This window comes from Elaeis guineensis, chromosome 1 (assembly GCF_000442705.2).
Source record: "Elaeis guineensis isolate ETL-2024a chromosome 1, EG11, whole genome shotgun sequence".
Lineage (NCBI taxonomy): Eukaryota > Viridiplantae > Streptophyta > Magnoliopsida > Arecales > Arecaceae > Elaeis > Elaeis guineensis.
This window is the reverse complement of record NC_025993.2, coordinates 131,451,075-131,478,680: the sequence shown is the minus strand read 5'-3', so window position 1 is coordinate 131,478,680 and position 27,606 is coordinate 131,451,075. Positions and strand designations below refer to the sequence as shown.

Below are 27,606 nucleotides of genomic sequence, written 5' to 3'. Positions count from 1 at the left end.
TAAGTCTCTTTATATAACTTCAAATAATGGTGGAGAATAATCTGGGCTGAAATAGAGTCGTTAGAGCATATTAAATGAGCATTAAATGCAATTGAAACGGGTTGAAAACTAGTTGTTGCGAAAATTTTCCGTCACAGGGGTCGACTCATAGGGTCCACTCATGTTCATGGGTCGACTCATGGGGTCGACTTTTGTGGAAAAGAGCAAAAAATGACTGTTCTGTAATTTTGACCTGCAGAGCAGCAGAGGTCGACTCATAGGGTCGACTCAGACCAAGGGATCGACCCATGGGGTTGACTCACAAAGTGTGCCAGCCAAAAAATTTTACGTGCCGTTCAGCCCTTCTAGCTATGAGTCGACTCATGGGGTCGACTCAAAAATATAAACCTGATTTTCTTACAAAATACACTTCCAAAAATATTGAAATTGTCTCCAATAGATTGCACATCTTTTGTTCTTGCTCTTGAGGCTTCCGAATCAGATCTTGATAAAATTATGATTTTGCCCCTGAAATACAATAAATCTTTTTTCAAGCCAAAATCATTAGTAATCCCCTCAAATATTTTGTAATCATCAAAATCAATTCAAAGAGCAACAATCTGTCTCTTTTTAATGATTGCAAAATACTTGAGCAAAAGCATATATAAAGTATTGAACATGAATTTCAAATTTATGAAGATGCATCATCTAAATATTATGGCCAAGTATTTGAAAGAAATGCATCATAAGCAGTTTGAAGACAAATTTGAAATTTGCTAAAAATTTAAAATTTGCTTATAAGTTCATTTGCTTGGAAAGAAAAAAACTGATGATTTTGATTCTTTGACACATGTGCCCATTTGCTTAACAATTTACTTATTGCTCATTCTTTATTGCTTATTGCTCAATCTTGATTTTGATTCTCTACTTCCCCTTTTTGACAGCATCAAGGAAGATTCTCTACTCCTCTTTTTAAGGACATATTTCCTATATTCCCCCTTTATGATAGGATCAATTTTACATCTTTAGCTCCCTTCTTTGATTGCTTATTTCTCTATTACTTATTGTTTTACTCCCCCTCAATATAGCAAATGCAAAAGATATACCAATTTACTCATTTAGAAGATATTACAATTTATAGTATTTCACAACAAATATAAGTTATTTTTCAAAATATATATACACAATAAAAATATATATATATATATACACACACATATACATATATATATATATACACACACACACATATATATATATATATATATATATATATATATATATATATATATATATATATATATATATATATATATATATATATATATATATATGTATGTATGTATGTATGTATGCATGCATGCATGATATGTATGCATATATATATATGTATATATATCGTTCATGCATACATACATACATACATGTATATATATATATATATATATATATATATATATATATATATATATATATATATATATATATATATATATATATATATATATTTGTGTGCACGGACGTGCGTGCGTTCAAACATGTATGTATATGTATCTAAGGTTGACGTAATCTTTGGACAAATTTATTTATTACCATGCTTATTGGCAATATTTGAGTTCAAATTATTTTCATCCATCAATAAGACAATAACGTGTATCTATTCTTCTGGACAAGTCCATGTAAGGCACAAGGAATATTTAGTTGAATTTCTTGAAAGCAGGCATGCATCATCAAAATAATCTAGTTTGAACATCTAATTTCAAAAAGTAGGATAGAAACCCCGACCCACGAGTTCAATTGGACCGACATTGCGTATCAGCGTTGCTCAGAAACAAATGTGAACACGTTCCCCTAACACCATCATATGGACATACCATGCCTCACAAAAATATTTTAAAAAAATAATACCAGTCCGCTGTCAAGTGAAATAGGCCGCAACAACTTGGAATCAATATAAACTTAATGGTGCCAAATTGGTTGGATGTGTTCATGCCAAGTAAGTAATTTCGGTGTGTAGGGTTCATGCTTTGACCATGAAACCTTTGAACAAGCACCCAAAAGTCCAAAATCAAGAGTTGGGACAGCTCAATTAACGAGGTTTTGACATTCATATTTATTGTCACATGTATATCGCAAATGGTATGATCCAATGATGTCAAAATGTCAAAACCTTTAGTCTATGAGACGCGGTCAGCTTAAAAAATTGGAATGATTAGTGCAATGAGATCATAAACCAGCGCATGATGGGCCAGTTCTTAGGTGATTGCCCCCATGATGATATCTGGGTTGGTCTCGGTCCGTTTTGACCGGTCCATCTCCAATGGAGACGCAGTGACTTGGAAACGGGAACGGAAGGGTGCGGTGTTCGGTCAGCGGTCACAACGCGCGTATGCATTGACCGACACCAGCAAGAAGTGGAGGATGATTACACTCCCGTGCTACGTGAAAATCACGTACGTAATAATAATATTGACATATATCATCCAATCATATTAAAATATATAATTATTATTTTTTAATATATATTTAATATTTATAATTTTATTTTTATTTTAAATTTCGATAGATAATTTTTTTTTATCCTGAAAAAATTATAACTCTATGACCATATTATAATACTATACAGTTAAATTATAATTTTTTATATATAATAAATTATAATTTTTTTAAAATTATAAAAATATTTTTATCATTAAAAATTTATAAAATTTTTAAATGGTAACAAAATTTTTTTCTTCTTCCTAATATTTTGCAGTTAAATTATGAATAAAAAAATATAATTTAATCATAATATATTTTAATATAATAATAAAATATCATAATTTTTAAAAAAATATTTTTATATTTATAATTTTAAATAAAAAATAAAATTATAGATATTAAATGGATGTATTTTTTTACACCGCATATGTTGTACAAAGAATTATTCAGCAGGCTATTCTCACCCCTCCCTTCTCCCCACTCTCTACCCTCCTCTCACCTTTTTCTGCTCCCCACTCTCTCTCTCTCTACGCAAGCGACTTGATGTCTTCTTTGACCAGGAAATATTACCTGCAATAAAATCAAAGAAAAGGCAGGGCGAGAGAGAGTGGGGTTGCTTCTTCTTTGTTCTCGCATTCTGGTCCTTCTAGGGTTTCCGACCACAGAGAGTTAGAACGAGATTTTTTTTCCTCTCCGTTTCCCCCTATCCTCTCTCCTCAAATCTCTTTTTCTGTCTTTTTCTGCGACCTCTCCTCCTTCCCATCTCTCGATCTTGAAGGGGATTTCGATTTGGTGCTGGGATTCCGAGAGGGAAAGCCAGAGAAAGATGAAGTCGCCTCTGAGAAAGCTCCGAGGCTTTACGCTACACCGGCACGATGCCAGGGAGAAGAGGGAGCACCATCACCCTCCGCCGAAGCTGGATGAGCTCGTCCAGGCTATCCAGGTGACGCTCTTCTTCGTCCCTAAGGTCTTTGCTCTAAATTTTTTTGGTTATTTTATCTCCTTATCTCGAAATTGTCAGCAAAGATGGGTTTTTTAGTGCGTGTCTTCTTCCAGCTCGAAGTATCTCTGGTTTTCATTACAATTTTTTTTTAATGCCAAACTTTCTTTTTCTTTTTTTCTTGTTGGGGGTGGGGGGCGGGGGCCGGGGAGCGCGGGGATTCTCTAATATATGTGTATGGGTCACTCTTTTTTTTCTTTTCCTTAGGATATAATTTGGTAAACTAATTAAGGTATAATTACTTATATGGCAGGGGTTAGTTTATCTTAGTGGAGTTCATTGTTGTATACATTTGTCTTCTGAGCTGACTAGTGTATTAATTTAGGTATTTTGGTTGAAGGGCACAGAGGGATTTTGTTTTTCCATCCGCTATTCTCTGAAATTTAATCGCTGTTTTTTAATTTCTTATCTAATGCACTTTGTTTGTCCAGCTTGTTTTGTCCAACGAAGTTGAAGTTTTTACATGCTTAATCACTTCAAGTTTTATTCTATGGTCTTCCCAACCTATCATACTCGATAATGCAGACAAGTGTCACGGATAGGACAAATGATTCCGGAAAAGCAGCAAATAGATCTCCTCCTTGAATACTAAGTGGAACAATTTTAGGCCATTTTAACCCAAAGTGAATCCTTGCAATTATGTAAATTCGCACATGTCCCCACCATAATAAGTTTTAGCATTTTAACAAATGGGAAATCTTAGTATTCACATAGTATGTAACTCTATATATTATTTTTGTTGCGGCCAACTTTCTATCGTTTGTTGTCGGTGGAGAGCATCTGCAAAATAAAGTCCTCACAGATCGGAGTTGTGTCCGACGAAAATCCTCCGATGCTTAAGTCAGAGAGGGGGTTGGTGAACAGTTAAGAATGTTAAAAGTGGCAGAGTTTTATCCAGAATTGCTTACCTGTGCTGCTCGTTTACCTTCCTTTTTATAGATGATTCTGATGTAATCGTCGAGTACGTAGTCTCGCTTTTTATGCCGCTAAATTATCGGACTATAATTGTGGAGTTAGTGGGTTGTTTATTCCTACTAATAATCGTGACACGTAGTTGATAATCGTTCATAATGGTTAGGGTATTGAGTATATAGGCCGATTATATGTCAGTAAAGATAAGTCGGTAGAAGATCCGAATGATCATCGGCTGGTAACTCTAATATGCCGATGGTCTTCGATCGGAGATTGATCAGTCGTTTATTGTTGGTCGATAATAACCGACTGTCGGTCGGTAACCGATTATGAGTCGGCGTAATGTACTTGTGCGGCTGATGTAGGGTCGGAGTTGGGGGTCGGTTGATTTGTCCCAACAATTTTTATACAAAATATAATCATTATTGATATTTTTATGACTAAGAGGGAAGCACCCGCGCAAGCAGGTGTGGATGAAGCCTTCGGGGAGCACAAACAAGATCTATAAACAAATAGATCAATTCAAGGGCCACCAGAACAAGGTGCTCCTTTAAAGCCCGTTGCAATTCAAATTCTTAGCCATTCACTCCCAAAATAGGGTACTTCCCCACCCATACTCCCCTATTTCCCTGCTATTGCTATGGCACCTGTGAGAAGAAAGCAGCAACTGGTTTTTGTGAACCATGATTGGGAGGGTGGTTGAGAAGTATTAAATTGCACTGGTAATGATTGAGGGGATGGTTGAGAGGTATTCTATGTGGAGTAAGAACATTGAGTGAAAATTTACTTAAAGAGTCAATAGATATTCTTTCAAATGGACTGAGTGAACAAAGCAATCTGCATGTCATTTGCAGAAATATGTTTGTTTAATCTGTTAAAAACAATGAGCTAACCTAAAAGAATTATCTGCTTCTTCTTCTCAATTGTACTATCAGCTCTTACACTTGGGTGCTCTGTGTTTGCAGGACATGCAAGACATGAGGAGCTGCTATGATAGCATGCTTTCTGTGGCAGCTGCCACTGCAAATAGTGCATATGGTACATTGCTTTATGTTGCACTTAGGGTGTTCTTTACATTAAAATGTTTCGCATGATATTAAATTATGTTAAACTCTAAAGCTGAACCTAAAAAACTAAAAGCTATCCTGAATCTGCAAAAATTAAAAACAGTATCGAATCTGCAAAGTGAAAAATAGGGTGTACCTTTTTTGCAAAATTTTCTTATTAAATTTAAAATACAGAGCAATCTTTATAAGCAGAAAACTTAAATTCTATTTATTTATGTTTCTTATTCTGTAACTTTATAAGAATTTATGATATCTTGTGGAAAAAATTTACCTGTTTCCTTTTGAACTCATATGTTCGATGAATAATTACATCATAACTTACGCAAAGTTGAGAGTACTGTGGCAAATGACCGGTCTTTACTATTTGAGTTCTTGTGAAATAAATCTAAACAATAACCTTTGCTGTTTGATCTACTCTTAGAGTTACATATTCTTGCAGAGTTCTCAGAAGCATTGCAGGAAATGGGCACATGTTTGCTTGAAAAAACTGCATTGAACGATGATGAGGATAGTGGTGAGTGAACCAAACTGTTGTGTTTCCTGTCTTGCTTGCAGTCAATTAATTTTTACCAACCTGCTTTTCTGGTTATACGTGAGGATATAATATTGTATATTTCAAAAATGAGAGTGCAAATCATGATAATAACTGAATTTAGATTGAAATAATTTTCTTGAATTCCTAAAGTTTTCTTATCTTCGTTTTTATCTGTCAATATCTCCGTGCACTTTCTGAAAGTGTCCCTCAACAAGCCATTTTTATTCTATGCATGATGGAATTTTGCCAGCCCTGTCTAGAGATCCCGCATTTCTAAACATACAATATAAGGACTCTGTTTATTGGAAACTAATTAAAATATAGTTATTTTAGATATTGAAGTTCGAAAGTTGACTAATCTCTAAGTAATCTTTTAAATTTTCAAAAGTATTTCACCTCTTGATTTGCCTTATGCATTTTGAATTTGATTATGCATGCAGGGAGGGTTTTGTTGATGCTAGGAAAAGCACAATTTGAACTTCAGAAACTTGTAAATAGCTATGTGAGTACTGTTTTATATTGTGAATAGACATACTAACACAAACTTTTCATATATTTCATGTGGCAAATGATCCAACATCGGTTTGACTGAAATTTATGTGAAATTTTATTTCTCAGCGTGCCCACATCATCCATACAATTACAAAACCATCTGAGTCTCTTCTCAAGGAGCTTCAAACTGTGGAGGTTTGTTCTTTTTGATTTTTCTGTTCTAAATGTAAGAATTATTTTACATTCTGATCCTGTGCACAATAACTGATCAACTAAGTGTTTATTTAACTATCTAATGTGTAGAATTAGCTTCTAATTTCTCCATTCTTATGTTGTATAAATGCCTTCAGATGCATGCATCATGAATGTATCCCAAGCTGACCCATTTAATAAAAAAAGGGCAGCCCAATGAATAAGGCTGCCGCCATTGTGGGGTTTGGGGAGGGGTAGATGTATGCAGCCATAACCTCGCTTGTGAAGAGGCTTTTAATGTGTTTAAAACCTATGACCTCGAGGTCACAATGCAACAACATTACCTTCGCACCAATGCTCATCCTTAGACTGACTCACTTAATAATGAGCTCGATTGGTGATCAAATAGACCGTTGACATATTCTTTGTGTGCCGAAAGTTGTTTTTCCTATACCATAAAAAGCTAAGGAGAATAAGTCAAGTAAGCTATTATGTATTATCCTTCTGAAATAAGCTTTCTATCATAATACTGTCATTTATTTCTAATAGATAACAATATTTACCAAGTGAACTATGGCATGAAATGTTTCTGATGGTTGGAGATACTTTTTTTTGTGCATCCCTCACCCCCCTGCACTGCAGCATTAAAAGGTTGTGGGTGAACAAGTGGAGCTTGATTGAAGGATCGCAAATTCAACATTTTGTTTTTTCATTTCATAGCTTAAATGATAGTTATTAGTGAAGTGAAGTATTGAATTTTCATCTTGTTAAGAGCAAAGAAGATCAGAAATGGATATAATATGGCGTAAAACTTTTGTGCTAAAGGAATCCTAATGGGATAGGAAGAGATAAAATGGGTTGAATCAAGCGGCTAAGTAGGATTTCATACTGGTGCCAATAGATGGAAGAAGATTTTTCTTCCATTCTACATATTAATCAATGAACAAGCTTTGAAATGTTGGTGGGATTGTGGGTGTCTTACTTTCTCAAGTATCGGGATGCGGCACCTTTTTGAGTGTCGAGACGGGATGAGTCTGGAAAAGTGTTGGGATAGGACATGATGTCCGTTATCCTTGTGTCAAGATGCAGGGTGTTTTCTTTTGCGAAAAAACTAGGACAACCTCTTTCCATGGTATTTAAAACCTTAGCAATGAGCATGTTGTAAAACTAAAAGCAAGGATTTAGAAATCAAGATAAGGAGCCTGTTCACATCCAATATTGTATGTACAATATACAAGGTTACCATGGTTCGATTGAGGCCAAGGTTCTAAGTTTGGGTGGTTTTTTTTTTTTCTTCGGGGTGGGGGGGGTTGCCTCGGACATCCGATGTCGGGACTCTAAAACCTATCCTTGTAGGAAAAGAAGAAGAAAAAAAAAGAAAGAAAGATGAAGAAAGGGAAAAAAATGAAAGGAAATTAGAAGAAAAGGGAAAGAAAGAAATGAAAGGAGCAGTGTTGCCCAGCTATGCAACCCAAGAGGGGGGGTGAATTGGGTTTTTAAAAATTTAAAATTAACTTACAACTATGAGGATTATTTAACAATGAGCAAGATAAATGTGGAGAGTGAAATTTATGCAAGGTGTAGAAGTTGGATGCAAGAATACAAGAAGATAAGAAAATTTAAAAGGAGCCCAAGTAAGCACAACACATACAAAAAGATTTATAGTAGTTCGGTGCCAATCTTGCACCTACATCCACTCCCCAAGCTCCTACTTCGAAATTCAAATCCACTAATCCGTATTCAAACCGAATACAACATCGGAACCTCCGACTCTAGCTATTCCAAGCTAGAACACTTATTTTTCGGGTACAAGCCAACCCAATACAACGTCGGAACCTCTGACTCTAGTTATTCCAAGCTAGAATACTTATTTTTCGGATACAAGCCAACCCAATACAATCCGATTCAAGGTTCGGATCAACCTTTTCACGTTTTGGAATCCTTTCAAAATAAAAATAACAACTCAAAAGGAGTATGACAGTTAATTGTACGGAAATACAAATGTAGCTCCTTTAATGAGCGAATAAAGCTTTAAATACACTTACACAATAAGAAGGAAGCTTTTCTGATTTCCCTCAAGGTGGTTGAAGACTTGAATGAGTTCTTGCGGGGTTGGTGAACTTGAAATAAAAGTTTCTTTAACTTCAAGAGGACTCTTTTGTTAGGGCGGAAATGAATGCTTGAAGAATCCTTTTCAAAATCTCTCTCTCCTCCTTGATTCTCTCTTTTAAGTGTCTTTTATAACTTTAAATGATGGTGGAGAGTAATCTGGATTGAAATAGAGCCGTTAGAGCACATTAAATGGGCATTAAATGCAGTCAGAACGAGCAAAAAATTAGCCATTGCGGAGTTTTTCCGTCACAGGGGTCGACTCATAGGGTCAACTTATGCACATGAGTCGACTCATGGGGTCGACTTCTGTGGCACAGAACAGAAAATAATTTCTGTAAATTTGACTTATACTGAAGCAGAGGTCGACTCATAGGGTCGACCCATGCACTGGGGTCGACTCATGGGGTCAACCTCTGTGGTACATAACAGAAAACGACTGTTCTGTAAGTTTGGTCTGCACTACTGCAGAGGTCGACTCATGCACAGGGGTCGACTCATAGGGTGTGCCAGCCAAAAATTCAGCGTGCCGTTCAGCTCCTTTTGCCATGAGTCGACTCATGGGGTCGACTCAAATACATAAACCTGATTTTCTTACAAAATACACATCCAAAAATGTTAAAATTGCCTCCAATAGATTACACATCTTTTGTTCTTGTTCTTGAGACCTTCGAATCAGGAGTTGATAAAATTACGATTTTGCCCCTGAAATACAATAAATCTTTTTTCAAGTCAAAATCGTTAGTAACCCCCTCAAATACTTTGTAATCATCAAAATCAATTCAAGGAGCAACATTCTCTCCCTTTTTGATGATGACAAAATACTTGAGCAAAAGTATATATAAAGCATTGAACATGAATTTCAAATTTATGAAGATGCATCACTTCAATATCATAGCCAAGTATTTGAACGAAATGCATCATAAGCAGTTTGAAGATCAATTTGAAATTTGCTTATAAGTTCATTTGCTTTGAAAAATTAGATAAAAAAGGAGCTGACAATTTTGGTTCTTTGACATATTTGCTTAACAATTTTGCTTATTACTAATTTCTTTATTGCTTATTGCTCATTTTTTTATTGCTTATTGCTCAAATTCGATTTTGATTCCCTACTCTCTCTTTTTGACAGCATCAATTAAGATTCTCTACTCCTTTTAAGAGATCTTGAAAGGATAATTTTTTTTTACTCCCCCTTTTTGATAGCATCAATTAAGATCTTAAGGGATTTTAAGGATAGAGAAAAGAAAAGAAAGATGACAAAAATGACATATTTTCTTTACTCTCCTTTTTTGATAGCATCAATTAAGATCTTAAGGAATTTTAAGGATAGAGAAAAGAAAGATAACAAAAAGGACATATATATATTTTTTTACTCTCCTTTTTGATAGCATCAATTAAGATCTTAAGGGATTTTAAGAATAGAGAAAAGAAAGATAACAAAAAGGACTTTTTTTTTTTTTTTTTTTGATAGCATCAATTAAGATCTTAAGGGATTTTAAAGATAGAGAAAAGAAGGATAACAAAAAGGATATATTTTCTTTACTTTTTCACTTCTCTCCCTTTTTGATACCATATTTTACTTCTTTACTTCCTTCTTTGATTGCTTATTTCTCTACTCCCTCTCAACATAGCAAACATAAAGGATATATCAATTTGCTCATCTAGAAGATATTGCAATTCATAGTATTTTTTAGCACTAACATGAGTTATTTTTCATATCTCATAATTAAAATAATTCAATTTGATTTCAATCATAAACATTCATTGAAAGTCAAAACGCGCGCGCGCGCGCGCCACACATATATGTATATATATACATATATATATACATATATGTGTGTGTGTATACACACACACATATATATATATATGTGTGTGTGTATATATATATACACACACACACATAAGTGACTGAATACAAAAATGTTTCAATACATATGAGTTAATACAAAAGTCATGGATAGAAACTATCTAAGAGTTAATTAGCCAACAAATACAAGGCCCATAAGATAGATCATAGACATAGGAGACAAACTAATCTAGATCTAATAGATGTCATGGCTAGAGGGATCAGAATCTGAAGAATCAGAGATAGGGTGAGGAGATGTAGGATCAAGTCCATGAGCACGACCTCGACCACGTCTGCCTCGGCCACGGATAGAGGTACCAGCACGAGTAGAGGGGTGAGAAGATCCTGGAGTCTGAGAAGCTACGGACTGTGCAATAAGGGAAAGTCTGACGATGTCCAAAAGATCCAAGGCTCTCAAAACAGACTGCATCAGGGCACTGAACTGAGTAGAAGCATTCTCACTGAATCTCCTGATCTCTCTCTTCAAGAAGTCAAAACCACTCTCTAAGATTCCTCAAAGTCTAGCTACCTCTGCAGATAGGTCTGAGATCTCTGTGATGTCCTCATGTGGCTGGGGATGGACTAAAGCTAATACTTGCCCCTGCAAATCCAAAACTCTGTCTGTCAATCTCAAAATACATCCCTCAAGCTGCTCAATACGTACCGACTGATCAGTGAGCATCTGAAAAATAGTAGAAATGTGAGGGATCAGAGTTTGGTCTGAGTCAATCTGGGATGTCGATCTCTGTGCAAAGACTGAAGTGGCAAACTGTTGAGATAGAATGGAGGCTACACGTTGGGACATCATCTCAATCTGATCATCTGTCAATCTGAGCTCTGAAGGATGTGCCCTGCTCTCTGACTGTGGAGCTGAAGTATACCTCCTCACAGACTCTGAAGGACCAACCTCGTGATCAGATACAAACTGAATATTTGGAGATGTTGCTCTGTGATCACGAAGAGATGAGGATGGTCCTTCCTCTGCTCTATCCTCAGCTCTCTCTTCCACACCTTTTGTCCAACCGCCATCAGTCTTAGAAAATCCCATATGATGCAGTGTGTGGCGGTTGATAGTGTCGGAGTGAGATAGTTTAGCAACTGCCTTCCCCTCAAAACTAACTCCGAACCTCCTAAAAACTAAGATGAGAGCCATACCAAAAGGCAAGTGTGCCTTGGACATGTTCAAGGTCTCTCTCATAGCCTCAAACATCAATGCAGGGAGGTTCAGGGGGTTTGTATGATCACATGGTACATAATACAGATGTTCCTATCAGAAAGAAGATCATGTTTACCACTTCGAGGGAAGAATAATTTGGTTACCATGTGATGTAACAGCCTCATCTCAATAGAAAGAATCTTTACCTCTAATTTATTCAGACTTCCAGTAAAGGTTCTTAAGATAACATTGATTCCTTCTTCTTTAATAGGGAGTTCCATGTTGGTATACCCTTCACAAGGCAAATGTAGGATCTGTCCCAAAAGCACTGGATCTAGGCTAATATCTACACCCTTTACTGTAGATTTCACTGTTTCATTGCTATACCCCAAATTTAGGTAAAATTCTCTGACGAGATCAACATATGTATTTTTTTTAAAGAGCAGTAAAATTTCCATCCTTGGTCCTTAATCTTTGATCCAATAGTGAATCCTTTTTTTTCAAAAAACTTGAAATCAATATTTTTTCCGGATTCCACTTTCCTATCAGAGAGGGGTACCTTGTTTGGGCTGATTGGAGACTGAGTTGAAGCTGAAGCAGGACCTGGAGCAGGGATTGGAGCAGGAGAGGATTCGGCTGCTAATTTCTTTCTGCGCACACTTTCTTTCAACCCGCGAACGGATTTTCTCTTCTGTGGAAGCTTCATCTTGGGAGCCATTTGCACAAGAAGGACTTGCACGGAGCTTAGGAGACTAGATGAGAGGGAGAGGAAGGGATTTTAGTGAAAAGGTAGAGATTTTGGAGAGGTGATGTGTCGATTTGGAGAAGATGGGTAGAGTCTAGGATAAGCTCGAACCGTCCTAAATGAGGAGGGAAGAGAAGAGAAACTTGGTTCCTAAATGGTCGATTTGAAGGATGAAAATGAGTGGGAGAAGAGATTTGAGAGTAATCTAGATTTGAGGGAGAAGAGATGGAGAGCCTTAGATTCGGAGGGAGGAAGAAGGTGGAGAGCTGGGTCGGCTTTAGGAGAAATTCCCAACAAAAAGAGAGCGTCCGAAGGGTTTTGACATAATTACAAGTTTGCCCTAGGGTCGACCCTGGGGGTCGACTCATGGCACAGAGAAATTCTAAAGAATGATGGAACAATTTCGAAAAAAATTGAAACTTTAGGAGAAAGATGTTTACCCAAATATTGATCATGTGAATGATAATTTGAGCTTTTGAGCTCAAAACAAAAAGAAAATTGAGCTCTCAAAAATTGGTTCAATGAATTTTTGGCATTAAGAATTTGGAATCAGAGAGATACTTAAGCTGATAGATCAAGGATTTCTAATTCTCTCCTAATTTCACAGAATCTATCTTCACTTAAGGTCTTGGTAAAGATGTCAGCCAATTGTTTTTCAGTACAAACATAATCAAAAATTATATATTTATTTTGGACATGTTCTCTTATGAAATGATGTCTTATCTCAATATGTTTTGATCTAGAATGCTGAATTGGATTTTTAGTTAGGTTTATAGCACTAATGTTATCACATCTTATGGGAGTTTCATTGAGTTTGATGCCAAAGTCCTTAAGTTGTTGCTTAATTCATAAGATTTGAGCACAACAACTTCCGGCTGCAATGTACTCGGCTTCGGCGTAGACAGTGATACCGAGTTTTATTTCTTTCTAAATCAAGAGATTAAGTTAACTTCAAGAAATTGGCAAGTTCCGTTAATACTTTTTCTATCTAATCTACATCCAGCAAAATCTGCATCTGAATAACCTATTAAGCCAATTAATGAATCCTTAGAATATCATAGTCCTAGAGTTTGTGTACCATTTAAGTATCTAAGGATTCTTTTAACAGCATTTAAATGTGATTCTTTTGGATTTGATTGAAAGCGAGCACAAAGACAAACACTAAACATAATATCTGGTCTACTAGCAGTTAAATACAGTAGAGAACCAATCATGCCATTATAGAATTTTAAATCTACATTTTTACTTCCTTCGTCCTTGTCAAGCTTACATGATGGGCTCATGGGTGTACCAATTACTTTGGAACCCTCCATTCCAAATCTTTTGAGTAGTTTTCTTGTATATTTGGTTTGGGTGATGGAGATTCCTTCCTTTATTTGTTTGATTTGGAATCCGAGGAGGAATGTAAGTTCTCCCATCATGCTCATCTCGAACTCTTCCTGCATGAGCTTAGTAAAATCTTGACAAAGAATTTCATTAGTAGATCCAAAAATAATGTCATCGACATATATTTGAATAACTAAGATATCATCTTGATTTCTTTTAATAAAAAGAGTTGTGTCTACATTTCTCTTGAAAAATCATTATTAAGCAGAAATTTGCTTAGCCTTTCATACCAAGTCCTAGGTGCTTGTTTCAAACCATATAATGCTTTGTTTAATTTAAAAATATGATTAGAAAAAGCATGATTTTCAAAATCTGGAGGTTGTTTTACATAAACTTCTTCAGCAATATATCCATTTAGAAAAGCATTTTTGACATCCATTTGAAATAACTTAAAATTCATAAAGCAAGCATATGCAAGGAGAAGTCTAATTGCTTCTAATCTAGCAACAGGGGCAAAGGTTTCATAAAAATCAATTCCTTCTTTTTGATTATAACCTTTTGCAACTAGTCTTGCTTTATTTCTTATCACATTTTCATGTTCATCCAATTTATTCCTATATACCCATTTTGTGTCAATTATTGAATAATTTTTAGGTTTTGAAACTAAAGTCCATACATTATTTCTTTCAAATTGATTAAGTTCTTCTTGCATTGCATTTATCCAATTATAATCTTTTTCAGCTGCATCTATGGTTTTAGGTTCAAGATGAGAGACAAAAGCAAAATGATTGAATGCATCTTTAAGTGAAGAGCGAGTTCTTACACCATGTGTAGGATCACCAATGATTAGTTCCTTGAGGTGATTGTGATCATACCTCTATTCTTTGGGTAGATCATTTGTACCTGCAGGTTGTTCTTCACTTTCCTCATCCTGTTTGTCTTCATGTTCTTCATCATTTTGAATGGTTGAGTCTTTTAGAGTGATCTCCTTTATCCCTTCTATAAGAGGATTTGCATCATCAATACCTTCATTCTTCCTTGAAGGAAGATCGTTAGTTTCATCAAAAACAACATGTATTGACTCTTCTACTACTAAAGTTCTTTTGTTGAAAACTCTAAAAGCTTTGCTAGAAGAGGAGTAACCAAGAAAAATTGCTTCATCGGATTTTGCATCAAATTTTCCTAGTCTTTCTTTATCATTGTTCAAAACAAAACATCGACAACCAAAAATATGAAAATATGCAATGTTTGATTTTCTTTCTTTCCAAAGCTCATAGGGAGTTTTCTTTAAAATTTGTCTGATTAAAGCAAAATTTAATATGTAACATGCCGTGTTAATTGCTTCCGTCCAAAAATATCTTGGAAGGTTGCTTTCACATAGCATGGTACGGGTTATTTCTTCAAGAGTTCTATTTTTTCTTTCTACTATCCCATTTTGTTGGGGTGTTCTAGGTGCTGAAAAGTTGTGGTCAATACCTTTTTCATCATAAAATTTTTCAAAATCTTGATTTTCAAATTCGGTTCCATGATCACTTCGAATATTTTGAATTGAAAATTTTTTTTCATTTGTGACTTTTCGATAAAATTTGGAGAAAACATGAAAAGTTTCATCCTTATGTGCCAAAAAAAAGATCCATGTAAAACGAGAGAAATCATCAATAATTACGAAACCATATCGTTTTCTATCTAGACTAGTAGTTCTAGTGGGTCCAAATAAATCCATATGCAATAGTTCTAATCAGGGTTCGTCGTATCGGGCCGAACCATCCGGTACGAGGAGTACCGAGCCGGATTGGTAGCTTATCGGTCCGGTTCGGACCCTTTTTTCGAAATATTTTCTGAACCACCCTGAACCGCTCGGTTCGGTCCGGTTCAGAAAATATTTCGAAAAAAGGGTCCGAACTGGACCGATAAGCTACCGATCCGTCCAAAATCGGACGGTATGGATCGGTTCGGTCCGGTTCGGCGTGAACCAAACCGTACCGACATGCCCACATGAATAAAGTAGGGAGGGGGGAGGGGGTGGGGTCGGAGACTTAAATCATTGAGCGGCTTAAGAGTTCTCTGAGAACTTCTCAGAGAACTTCCGAGGATCCGAAGTTTATGAAGGTCTCAACGAAACCGTTGAGACCTTCAAAAAATTAGAAAAAAAAAACTCCGTCAAATAGTAGGAGTGGTTCGAGGAGAGGCTGATCTTTGGCCGGAGGTAAGATAATATGTTATTTTCTTAGTAAATATTTTTTTTTTATTTTTATTGTTAAAAATAGGATAAGAATGAGAAAGAATGAAAATAAGAGAAAATCATGTCAAAATCTTGTGATTTTGGTATGATTTAATTATATGTGATAGATTTTTGGAAGATCTACACGATGACATCAAAATTGTTAATTTTCGTTAATTATATATTTTTTAAATATTTTTAAATATTTATTTATTTAAAAATTAAAAAAAATTAAATTTTAGAAAAAAAAATCAGAGTTTGGGAATCATGTTTAGAATGATTCAAGCTACTTAAATCTAATTTTAATTTTTTTAAATATTTGAAATAAAAAAATTATTTTTTTAATTATTTAAATTAAAAAATTTAATTATAAAATAAAAAATATATAAAAATAGTGTTATATTTTAGTTAATTTAAAAATATTATTTGAAGTATATAACATATTTATTTTGAATTTATAAGTTTTAAAATAATTATTAAAATAATTTTAAAATTATATATAATTATTTTAATTATCGTTAAACTATCGTGTTTTGTTGTACTTGCATATATTTATAAGAAAAAAATTTAGAACATGGCGTTCGTTCACTTTAATTAATCAGTTATTTTATAGTATATATTTATTTATATAAAAATTATTAAAAAATTAAAAAAATAAAATATCAGTGTTAGTTTTGAAATTGAGAATAATGTTTAGAATGATTCAAAACAATTGAAATATTTGAATCTAACTTGAAGATTTTTTTGAAATTTTTTTTGTAAATATTTAAATAGTAAATAATATTATCAAATAAAAAATATATGTAATTAGTGTTATATTACAGGTAATTCGAAATAATTAGTATTTTGTTATATCTGCAGAAATGAGTAAAAAGAAAGATCTAGAGCGTGACATCGGTTGGGATCATGGCGAGATGCTCTCGGCTCGGCATCATTAGAGATGCAAATGGTGTAACACAGAGTTCAAGGGAGGAGGGGTGACTAGATTGAAGCAGCATCTGGCTGGTGGTTATCCTGATGTGTTCATGTGTCGGAAATGTCTGCAAGAGGTCCGACAATTGATGAAAAGGTATTTTGCTGATTCAAAAGCAGCGAAAAAAAGGGCAAAGCAGAAAAAGATCGAAGTAGACCGTCGAGCTGCAGAGCCACCTTCTTATCACTCTAGAGAGTCAGAGGAGGCTTCTGCTCCAGATGAGGAGGTATAGATTGAGGCTGCCATTCAGGCGAGCTTGACGGATCAGTACCAACAGGAAGAGATGGTCCGATACAGAGAGCGATTCGGACCATCATACTACGAATTAGGATCTGGATCAGCGACTGGTAGGGAAGAATTCGAGTTAAGGAGGATTACCTCAGTCAGAGAGCCTGATGGTAGAGGGAGCAGGCGTAGCATGTCTTCTTTGTTGGGAGCTTTTGGCAGTAGGAGGAGGTCCTCCAGAGATATTCCAGCAGGAGCCAGCATTTAGGATTTGGATCCACATGCTTTGCCCAGCAAGGATTCAAAGCAGCAGAGAATTGACAGTATGCTAAAAAAAGATAAGAAAAAGGATATGTGGCGAGCTATTAGATCATGGTTTCATTTCAGCCATATTCCAGCAAATGCAGTAGCCAATCCTTACTATCGATCTGCTATTTCAGCCATAGAGGCTGCCGGCCAGGGTGTAGATCCTTCAGGATCTAAGGACATCTATGGTCAGCTTCTTGACAGCAATAAGGAGGATCTGCAGAGATGGATTGCTTCTTACAAAAATAAATGGCCTACATACGGTCTGACAGTGATGTATGATGGTTGGACAGATCCTACTAGGTGGAGCATCATTAATTTTTTGACATACTGTGATGGAAAAATATTTTTTCACAAATCAATCGATGCTTCAGATAAGATGCACGATGCCACATATATCCTTGATCTGATGGAGGAGGTGATTGATTCAGTGGGTGAGCAGCATGTCGTGCATGTCATCACAGATAACAGACTACAATATAAGGCAGTCGGAGAGTTACTGATGGAGCAGCGACCGCAGATATACTGGATCCCATGTGCTGCACATTGCATTGATCTTATATTAATGGATATCGGAAAGATTCGTAGGGTGCAGCAGGTAGTGGAGATTGTCCAGACCATTACTAGATTCATCTATAACCACACATGGGTTCTTTCATTGATGCGGACGTATACTGGGGGGAGATCTTACGATTGGATATCACACGGTTTGCTACCAACTACATAGCACTTGATAGTCTTCTTCAAAAGAAAACAGTTCTACGTTAGATATTTCTCAGTGCCGAGTGGTAGGAGAGCAGATATGCGAGGGCTGGTACTGATGGAAGTCATGTGGAGAACTTGGCGACGAGTCAGTCATTTTGGCAGCGGGTTGAGAAGATAGTGAAGGCTATCAAGTTTTTATATGAGGTGCTTCGCGCCGTGGACAGCGAGAGATACCCCCAGATGGGCTTCCTATATTACATGATGGAGAGGGCAAAGAAACAGATCAGTGAGAATGATCCCAAGCATGCTCAAGAATTCATTAACATTATTGAGCGCCGTTGGGAATATCAGATGGGCAGAGATTTGCATCTAGCTGGTAAGTTTGGATTCAAGAATGTTTTAAAATATTTTTTCGAAGCATGAAAATAAAATTGTGCTTAATCAGTCTTGAAATTTATCTGCAGTTTATTATTTGAATCCGAGATTTCAGTATACTATTCCGGAGATAGATATAGATAGCGAGCTTCTTGCTGCTCTTCGTAATGTCATATATAAGATGGTGCCGATCCAGAAATCGCGTCGTTGTGTCTGCAAGAGGTATGTTAGTTTAAAACAGATGTAATTATTCAACTGAATTCAATCTGATATATTTATAAATAATAAATATATTTTATTTCAGATGAAACAGTTTTGGAGTCCCATCAGCTGTCATAAGCAAAAAGCAGATGAATCCAGGTAAATTACATATCAATAATGAGCAATGTAGATTGATATGTAATTTTGCTTAATAATATCATCAAATTTGATATGTAATTTTGCTTTTGTAGCTGAATGGTGGATTCATTTTGGAACGTCAGCAAAAAATTTGAGACATATGGCTGTCTGTATTTTTCTCAAACGGTCTCTGCTAGTGGCTGTGAGTATAATTGGTCCACTTTCGTCCTTATCCACAGGAAACAGAGAAATCGTCTGGCACAAAAATACCTCGACGATCTTGTATATGTTCACTACAATCTGAGATTGAGGCTAAAATGTATTCAGGAGGAAGTTCAGTTGAAGTACACTGATCCGACGCTGGATGATTATGCCGATGAGGATGACGATCCGATCATCGGATGGCTTGCAGGTCAGCAGTAGGAGCCAGAGCTTGATGAGCCAGGATCCCTTCCACGACCAGCCAGTGTGGTGGCAAGAGAGATCAGGGTGGATCCAGGGCAATGGGCAGAAAAAAATATTCCACATAGGGTTCCAGTTGATCAGCCACAGTCTGAGGGGACACAAGGGACTCATTCATCACATGACTCGCAATCCGATACATTTTCTCAGAGATTCGAGCGAGAGATGTATAGACGATCCTCCTGGCAGCCAGCAAGAAGACATCCATCCTCTCAATCACAGAAAACTCAGTCACATAGGGGTACAAGGGGAAGAAAAGAAAAGACAGTTGTATGTACACCACTCTCGAGAGTACAGGAGCTATCTGGTTCAGATACAAACATCAGGGAGAGTGATGATGATACTGGTAGTAGTAGCCATGGATCTGATGATCAGGAAAGAACTGGAGGACAGGAGACCACCGTTTATGAGACACAGCCACAGGGTGATATTCGATTCACCGATGAGTCTCAGTTTACGCATGTCACACAGAATAGGGATTATGGTGGACGAGTCGGTAGAGATCGTGGGGAGCCAATTTCATATAAACGACGGGCTCCTAGAGATCGTCCAGCACATGATGCAACTGCGAACGATCTTGCACGTGGAGTAGGGTCCATGGATGTATCTGGATCATTCTCGCATTATGGATCCTATTATCCACAGCCATCTTATGATCCATATGTATATGGTGCATCCGAGGCATCATCTTCTTGTGGTTACTATCCTATGCAGTCTGGAGCATCTTACGGATCAGATTTTGCTATTGGTATATTTGGATGGGCTTCTCCACAACCATACCATCATCTCGAGGATACTTCTCAGAGTCAGAATTTTAACGAGAGGTCTGAGATGTCTTACAATCCAGAGAGGATATCTTATGGGATGATGAATATTCGAGTACGATGCAGCTTGACTAGAGGGTTGGACTGATGTCCCTTCAGACTATATTGATGATCCAGACATCTACGAGTGTCATAGACACTTGACAAGAAATTAAATACAGAGTACATCTTAAGGTTCGTATATCAGTTATTGCGCTTTGTATTTAAATATTTAGATACATTTTAATGCGTATTTTATATATTTTTTCTTTAGTTTTAAGATGACATAGTTAAATATAATGTAAATAAATATATGTTTGAAATTTTGGATCAAGAGTCTTTGTACCGCAACCTAACTCCAAATTGAACCCAAATATGTCAATAATATGCAATATAATGCCATATTGAGGTTGTATTTATCAAGTATTAACTTTAAAAATTAAAAAAAAAAATCGAAAAAAATTGTGTACCGGTACGTCTGGGCGTACCATGTGTCGGTACGATATCGGTACCGTACCATACCGATCTGACACCGGCACGCCGTCCGGTACCGATACAGCAAACTTTGGTTTTAATGGCCTAGAAGTTGAAACAATATTTTTAGATTTGAATGAGACTCGAGTTTGTTTACCCATTTGGCATGCATCACAAATTCTATCCTTTTCAAAATTCAATTTGGGTAAGCCAATAACTAATTTCTTTTTAATAAGTTTTGAAAGAGAATGCATACTAATATGTGCAAGCCTACGATGCCAAAGCCAACTAGTCTCATTAATCTTGGCATTCAAGGCTATTAGGCATTGCATGTTTATTTTGGAAAGATCATTCAAATTTACTATATAAACATTATCATATCTATGCCCAACAAATTTAATGCCTTTATTAATAGGACTAGTTACAATGCAAACTGAAGATTCAAAAATGACTTTGTATCCTTTATCACGAAATTGACTGATGTTTAATAAATTATGTTTTAAATCGTCTACTAATAAAACATTTTCAATATACTTGGAGGGAGTGATACCAATGTTATCTATACCGATGATCTTTCTTTTGCCATTGTCTTCAAAAGTGACCATCCCTCCACTTTTAGTATTAAGTGTGATAAATTGAGATTCATCATCAGTCATGTGTCTTGAGCACCCGCTATCAAGATACCATTTTCGGTTTGCTCCTTGGGATACTAGACACACCTACACATAAGAATCAAGTTTTGACTTTAGATACCCAAGTTTTCTTGGGTCCTTTTTGGTTAGTCATAATGGTTCCTTTTGGAACCCATATTTTCTTTACATTAGAATTTTCAGATTTTTTAAAAAAATATGAGTAGGATTTGTATCCTGCTTTACCACATTTAAAGCAAGTTATATTTGAAAACTTGTTGTATGATGAGTTTACAAAGATATTTTTCAGAAGTTTTTGTTTCTTTAAAGGGTTATATCCAAGACCGGCTTTATCATAAATGGCTTTTTGATTGTCAAGTATCATGTGAAGTTTATTTGAGCTTAAAGTGAATTTTTCAACCATTGGTTTCAATTTGGCAATCTCATTCTTTAAATTCAGATTTTCTTGAGACAGGGTAGATTTTTCATTTGAAATGCTCTCAATTTCTTTTAGTAAAGATTGATTTCTTGACTTTAATTCTTTGTTCTTTACCCCTAGCTTCTTTAGTTCATCAATTAGATCATAAAAAGCTTCATGAAGTTTTTCAAAGGTAAAGTCAATAGGAGTTTCAATATTTACCTCATTTTCATGTGTCATAAGGCACAAGTTGGTTTGTTCATTTGACTCTTCTTCTTCGGAGCTTGACTCATCACTTCCGCTCCATGTAGCCATCATGGTCTTCTTCTTGTACCTTTTGGGACCCTTCTTCAGCTGTGGGCATTCAGACTTAAAGTGTCTCGATTTTTTGCATTCATAACAAATAAGGGGTTGGTTTTTATCCTTCTCTTTGCTATGTTTCCCTTTTGTAGGTGGCTTCTTCCTCATTTTTTGTCTCCTTTTCTTCAAAATTTTTTTAAACTTTCTAGTAATGAGAGTCATTTCTTCATCTTGCTCTTCATTTTCTGTATCATCAGTTTCCTCATCAGCTTGAGCAGTTGATTTGAGGGCGATTATCCTCTTCTTTTTGACATCTTCTTCTTGATGTTGTTTCATGCTCAGCTCGTGAGTCATCAGCGATCCTAGAAGCTCTTCCAAAGGTAGGATGTTCAGATCTTTGGCTTCTTGGATTGCGGTCACTTTGACCTCCCAAGTCCTTAGTAAAGACTTAAGAATCTTCCTTACGAGGTCACTGTTAGAATAAGACTTATCAAGATTTTTTAAACCATTAATAATATCAGTAAAACGAGTAAATATTTCAGTTATTGACTCATCAAGCTCCATTTTAAAAAGTTCATATTTATGCACAAGCATGTTGATTTTTGATTCCTTCACTTGGTTAGTTCTTTCATGAGTTACTTCTAATCTATCCCAGATTTTCTTAGCAGACATGCATGTTGAAATACGATTGAATTCATTAGCATCTAGAGCACAATACAAAATATTCATGGCTTTTGCATTTAGTTGAGTCATTTTCTTATCAACCTCATCCCATTCTCTTTCGGATTTGGTTGATTCCACACCATCAATTATTTTAGTGAGTGTGTGTGGTCCATTTACTATGATACTTCACATATCATAGTCAAGTGTTTGAATAAAGATTTTCATCCGAGCTTTCTAATAGGTATAGTTTGATCCATTGAAAAGTGAAGGTCGGTTAGTGGACTGTCCCTCGGCTAGTGAAGTGCCAACTTGAGTTGCCATAGATCTTTAGCTCTTTGATGGTTAAATCAAAGTATGGCTAGAGCACCGAGCTCTGATACCACTTGTTGTCCAGCTATGCAACCCAAGAGGGGGGGTGAATTGGGTTTTTAAAAATTTAAAATTAACTTACAACTATGAGAATTATTTAACAATGAGCAAGATAAATGTGGAGAGTGAAATTTATGCAAGGTGTAGAAGTTGGATGCAAGAATACAAGAAGATAAGGAAATTTAAAAGGAGACCAAGTAAGCACAACACAAACAAAAAGATTTAGAGTGGTTCGGTGCCAACTTTGCACCTACATCCACTCCCCAAGCTCTTACTGGGAATTCAAATCCACTAATCCGTATTCAAACCGAATACAACGTCGGAACCTCCGACTCTAGCTATTCCAAGCTAGAACACTTGTTTTCCAAATACAAGCCAACCCAATACAACATCGGAACCTCCGACTCTAGCTATTCCAAGCTAGAACACTTGTTTTCCGGGTACAAGTCAATCCAATACAATCGATTCAAGGTTCGGATCAACCTTTCTACGTTTTGGAACCCTTCCAAAACAAAAATAACAACTCAAAAGGAGTATGACAGTTAATTTCACGAAAATACAAATGTAGCTCCTTTAGTGAGCGAATAAAGCTTTAAATACACTTTACACAATAAGAAGGAAGTTTTTTTGATTTTTCTCAAGGTGGTTGAAGATTTGAATGAGCTTTTGAGGGGTTGGTGAACTTGAAATGAAAGCTTCTTTAACTTCAAGAGGGCTCTTTTGTTAGGACTGAAATGAATGCTTGAAGAATTCTTTTCAAAATCTCTCTCCTCCTTGATTCCCTCCTTTAAGTGCCTTTTATAACTTTAAATGATGGTGGAGAGTAATCTGGACTGAAATAGAACCGTTAGAGCACATTAAATAGGCATTAAATGCAGCCAGAACGAGCAAAAAACTAGCCGTTGCGGAATTTTTCCGTCACAAGGGTCGACTCATGCACATGAGTCGACTCATGGGGTCGACTTCTGTGGTACAGAACATAAAATGATTTCTGTAAATTTGGTTTATACTGCAGCAGAGGTCGACTCATAGGGTCGATTCATGCACAGGGGTCGACTCATGGGGTCGACCTCTGTGGTACAGAACAAAAAATGACTGTTCTGTAAGTTTGGCCTGTACTGCTGCAGAGGTCGACTTATAGGGTCAACTCATGCACAGGGATCGACTCATGGGGTCGACTCATAGGGTGTGCCAGCCAAAAATTCAGCGTGTTGTTCAGCCTCTTTTGCCATGAGTCGACTCATGGGGTCGACTCAAATACATAAACTTGATTTTCTTAGAAAATACACATCTAAAAATATTGAAATTGCCTCCAATAGATTACACATCTTTTGTTCTTGTTCTTGAGACTTCCGAATCAGGAGTTGATAAAATTATGATTTTGTCCCTGAAATACAATAAATCTTTTTTCAAGTCAAAATCGTTAGTAACCCCCTCAAATGCTTTGTAATCATCAAAATCAATTCAAGGAGCAACTAGCAGAAAAAGAGCGAAAGGGAGGATAAAAGGGAGAAGGAAAGAGAAAGAAGAAGAAAAAGGAAAGAAACCAAAGCAAATGAAGGCATAAGAAAAAGAAAGAAGAAGAAAAAGGTGAGGAAGGAAGGTAAGGGAAAAGGAAGGAATGAAGGAAGAAAGGAAAGAAGAAAAAGAAAGAAAAGAAAGAAGAAAAGAAAGAAAGGGAGATAGGCAGAGGGTATGTTTAGGACTCTTGATGGGGACCACTGCCGGGATGGGGTAGGAAAGTGGGGGTCCTGCTCCATAGAGAAATTGGGACAATTTTGTCCTATGGGATTTAAAACCTTGTCTGAGGTAGCATTAGGTGGTACCGGGTCAATTCACTTGCAAATAGCGCCAAGGGGTGCCCTGTAAAAGTCCCTAGCTGGTTCAGCATGTATCGAGGGTGCAGGGCCAGTACCTTGATCCTTATGACACGTGTTTTCTAATTTAATGCCACTTGACAACTACAAAAGCAAGTGTACAAAAGATAGGGATTGAAATGTTCATACACCCTCAATGCAAAAAAGAAACTGAAAGGTGAGGTGAATTACATTAAGCATTAAGCACTATTGATGTTTATTTACCAACAAACAAACAACTAGGGCTAATGCAATGCTGATTTGCTTTTGAGAAGTTTTCATACCCATGCTATGGCATGATATCTTAATAATATGTCCTTCTTTTCATGTTTACTCATGAAGGTTGCTTTCCAACTCATAAGCTCCATGATAAATAAAGTGATGCTTGTTTATGCGATCGAGCTCTATAATTGTTAGAATAGAACTTGATGACCCTTTGAGCTCTCTTGTATTGCTAAGGAATAAGATTGAGGAAACTAAGAAGCAAGTCTTGAATTTTTTACGATGTTGGGCAATGAAAGGAAGTCTGCAAAGAAATTGGATGAGGAGAAATTGATGTAGTTTCGGTGGAAGATTGCCCATTTGGGATTAAACTACACTGAAACTTTGCCTGGAGCTCAGTTGTTTTCCTATTTTTTGTGGTGTCTTGAGCATCATCCTTATCATTATTGGTAACATAATATTAACGATGCTCATGCTATTTTCTGGGGGTTTTTCCTGAGATGTTAAGTGTGCTGGTTAAACAAGTGAGACTAGGTGGGCAACAATGCTGTTTTTATATCTAGTTTAGTGTGTAGGTAAAGGTGGGCCTTTTATCTTTAGCTGAACCAACTTTTAAATTGTGTGGACTGCTTATTGACTGAAGTAGGCTTATGAATGGGCGGCCTTTATGTAAGGACCATGCTTACATAAATAAAGATAAAAAATACAGAATAAGTAAAGAGAAAGGACAATTTGTAATCCACTAATTCCCCTTCTTCCAAAACAAAATCTTCCCTAAACTTCTCTCTCTCTCTCTCTCTCTCTCTCTCGCGTCATGGTTCCAATCTTGTGTAGGTTTGATTATATTCCTTGTGGACAACTTCATTGAAACTTTACCTTTGTTAGGAAAGATGAAGGAACAAATTTGAATTGTAGAAAAGAAAACATGCTGTAATTTTCATATGTTCTGCTAGAAGTAACTCTCCTTCTTCCTTCCTTTCTTTCTTTATAATCTTTTCTTAAGGCTTTAGGATTCATCCATTGCATTAAGGATAGATAATTTCATAACCATTCAAATTTTAAGTCCTTACCACACATTTAATAGTAAAATACAGGTTTATACTATAGTAGATTTCACCAGAATCTAAGTAAAACATGAAAGGCCATTTTCCCTTGTGGATTCCAAAAATTTCCCTGTTAGGAGGCTGAGAACCTGTGGTCCTATTGGACTTATGCAACCAAGCAAAGTGTAAAAATAATTTGTATCTTAAGGAGTTCCATCAGGCACCTCATGTTACTTGGACCATCATTACTCATCAAGCTCTAAATAGAATTACGATATCCTGGGGGCATCAACTAGAAAGAGTAGGACTTGCCAATTTCAAATGAATTTCTATATCTAATATTTTCATGACATAGAAGTGGAGTTCTTAAGCACAGTCATTTGTGTTTCCAACTTATCCTATTTCTTGCCATGTACATAGTTTCAGTGTTTGTCTGAAAAATTTTGCTGTCAATCTAGTTATAACTAGTTGGACTCAGCTAGAGCATTTATTTATTTTGCTTTTGTTGCTCTGACTGATTTCTAAATTGACATCCATTGAATCCTATTCCTTCCCAGGCTTCTGCATGAGCTTCTTAAACCACATTTTCAGAATTTTGTACCGAGAATATTCTTGAAATAACCAGCTAGACTTAACCCCATTGTTTTTTTGTGAACAAGCCATGCTGTATCATTCTTTTAATGGGACTTTATTGCTGTTGCAGGGGATGAAACAACAATGTGATAATAAAAGGTACAAAATGACTCCAATTTTCTGTTTATTTTTCTTCATCTTAAAAATTGATTTTCTTCTGGGATATTTTCTTCAGAGATATCTATAAATTAATGTTAGCAGCACATCGGGAGAAAGGGTGGTTAAGACATGCCAAAGGTGAAACTTACTCAACACAACAGTTGCTCGCAGCTCGAGATGATTATGTAGAGGAGGCAGCCCTATTTGCCTTTCGCTTGAAATCATTGAAGCAAGGTCAATCTCGAAGTCTTCTGACGCAGGCTGCTCGCCATCATGCCGCACAGGTTGTGGCTTCAACTCTTTTATCTCTGGAATATTTATTTGTTTGATTGGACATGTAGTTATCTCACATTTTTTATTTTAAATTTTCTTGTCTCCTGCTTGGACTTCAGTTAAATTTATTCAGAAGAGGACTTAAATCTCTTGAACTGGTTGAACCACATGTTAAAGAAGTTGCTAAACAACAGCATATTGATTATCAGTTCAGTGGACTGGAAGATGATGAAACTGACAACAATGATGATGATTATTCTGGTTATGATAGCAGTGATTATGGGGAGTTGAGTTTTGACTATAGACAAAATGACCAATATCAAGATGTTTTCACAAATAAAAATTCAATGAAGGTGAGATCAGATTTATTTTAAG

The 27,606-nt window shown here is 36.1% G+C and overlaps 1 non-coding gene and 1 pseudogene across 1 annotated transcript in view; both read left to right on the top strand.

Annotated features, from left to right (window-relative positions):
- The first annotated feature begins 2,953 nt into the window (after nt 1-2,953).
- The window catches only part of LOC105035464 (uncharacterized protein At2g33490), a 32,385-nt gene continuing 7,732 nt past the window's right edge, over nt 2,954-27,606 (top strand). Inside the window, exons 1-8 of the transcript XR_012143416.1 lie at nt 2,954-3,403; nt 5,338-5,410; nt 5,879-5,953; nt 6,415-6,476; nt 6,593-6,661; nt 26,930-26,958; nt 27,035-27,242; nt 27,351-27,584. This is a non-coding gene — a transcript (uncharacterized protein At2g33490). The remainder of the gene's footprint in view (nt 3,404-5,337; nt 5,411-5,878; nt 5,954-6,414; nt 6,477-6,592; nt 6,662-26,929; nt 26,959-27,034; nt 27,243-27,350; nt 27,585-27,606) is intronic.
- Nucleotides 16,933-19,442, top strand: LOC140859709 (uncharacterized; annotated as a pseudogene).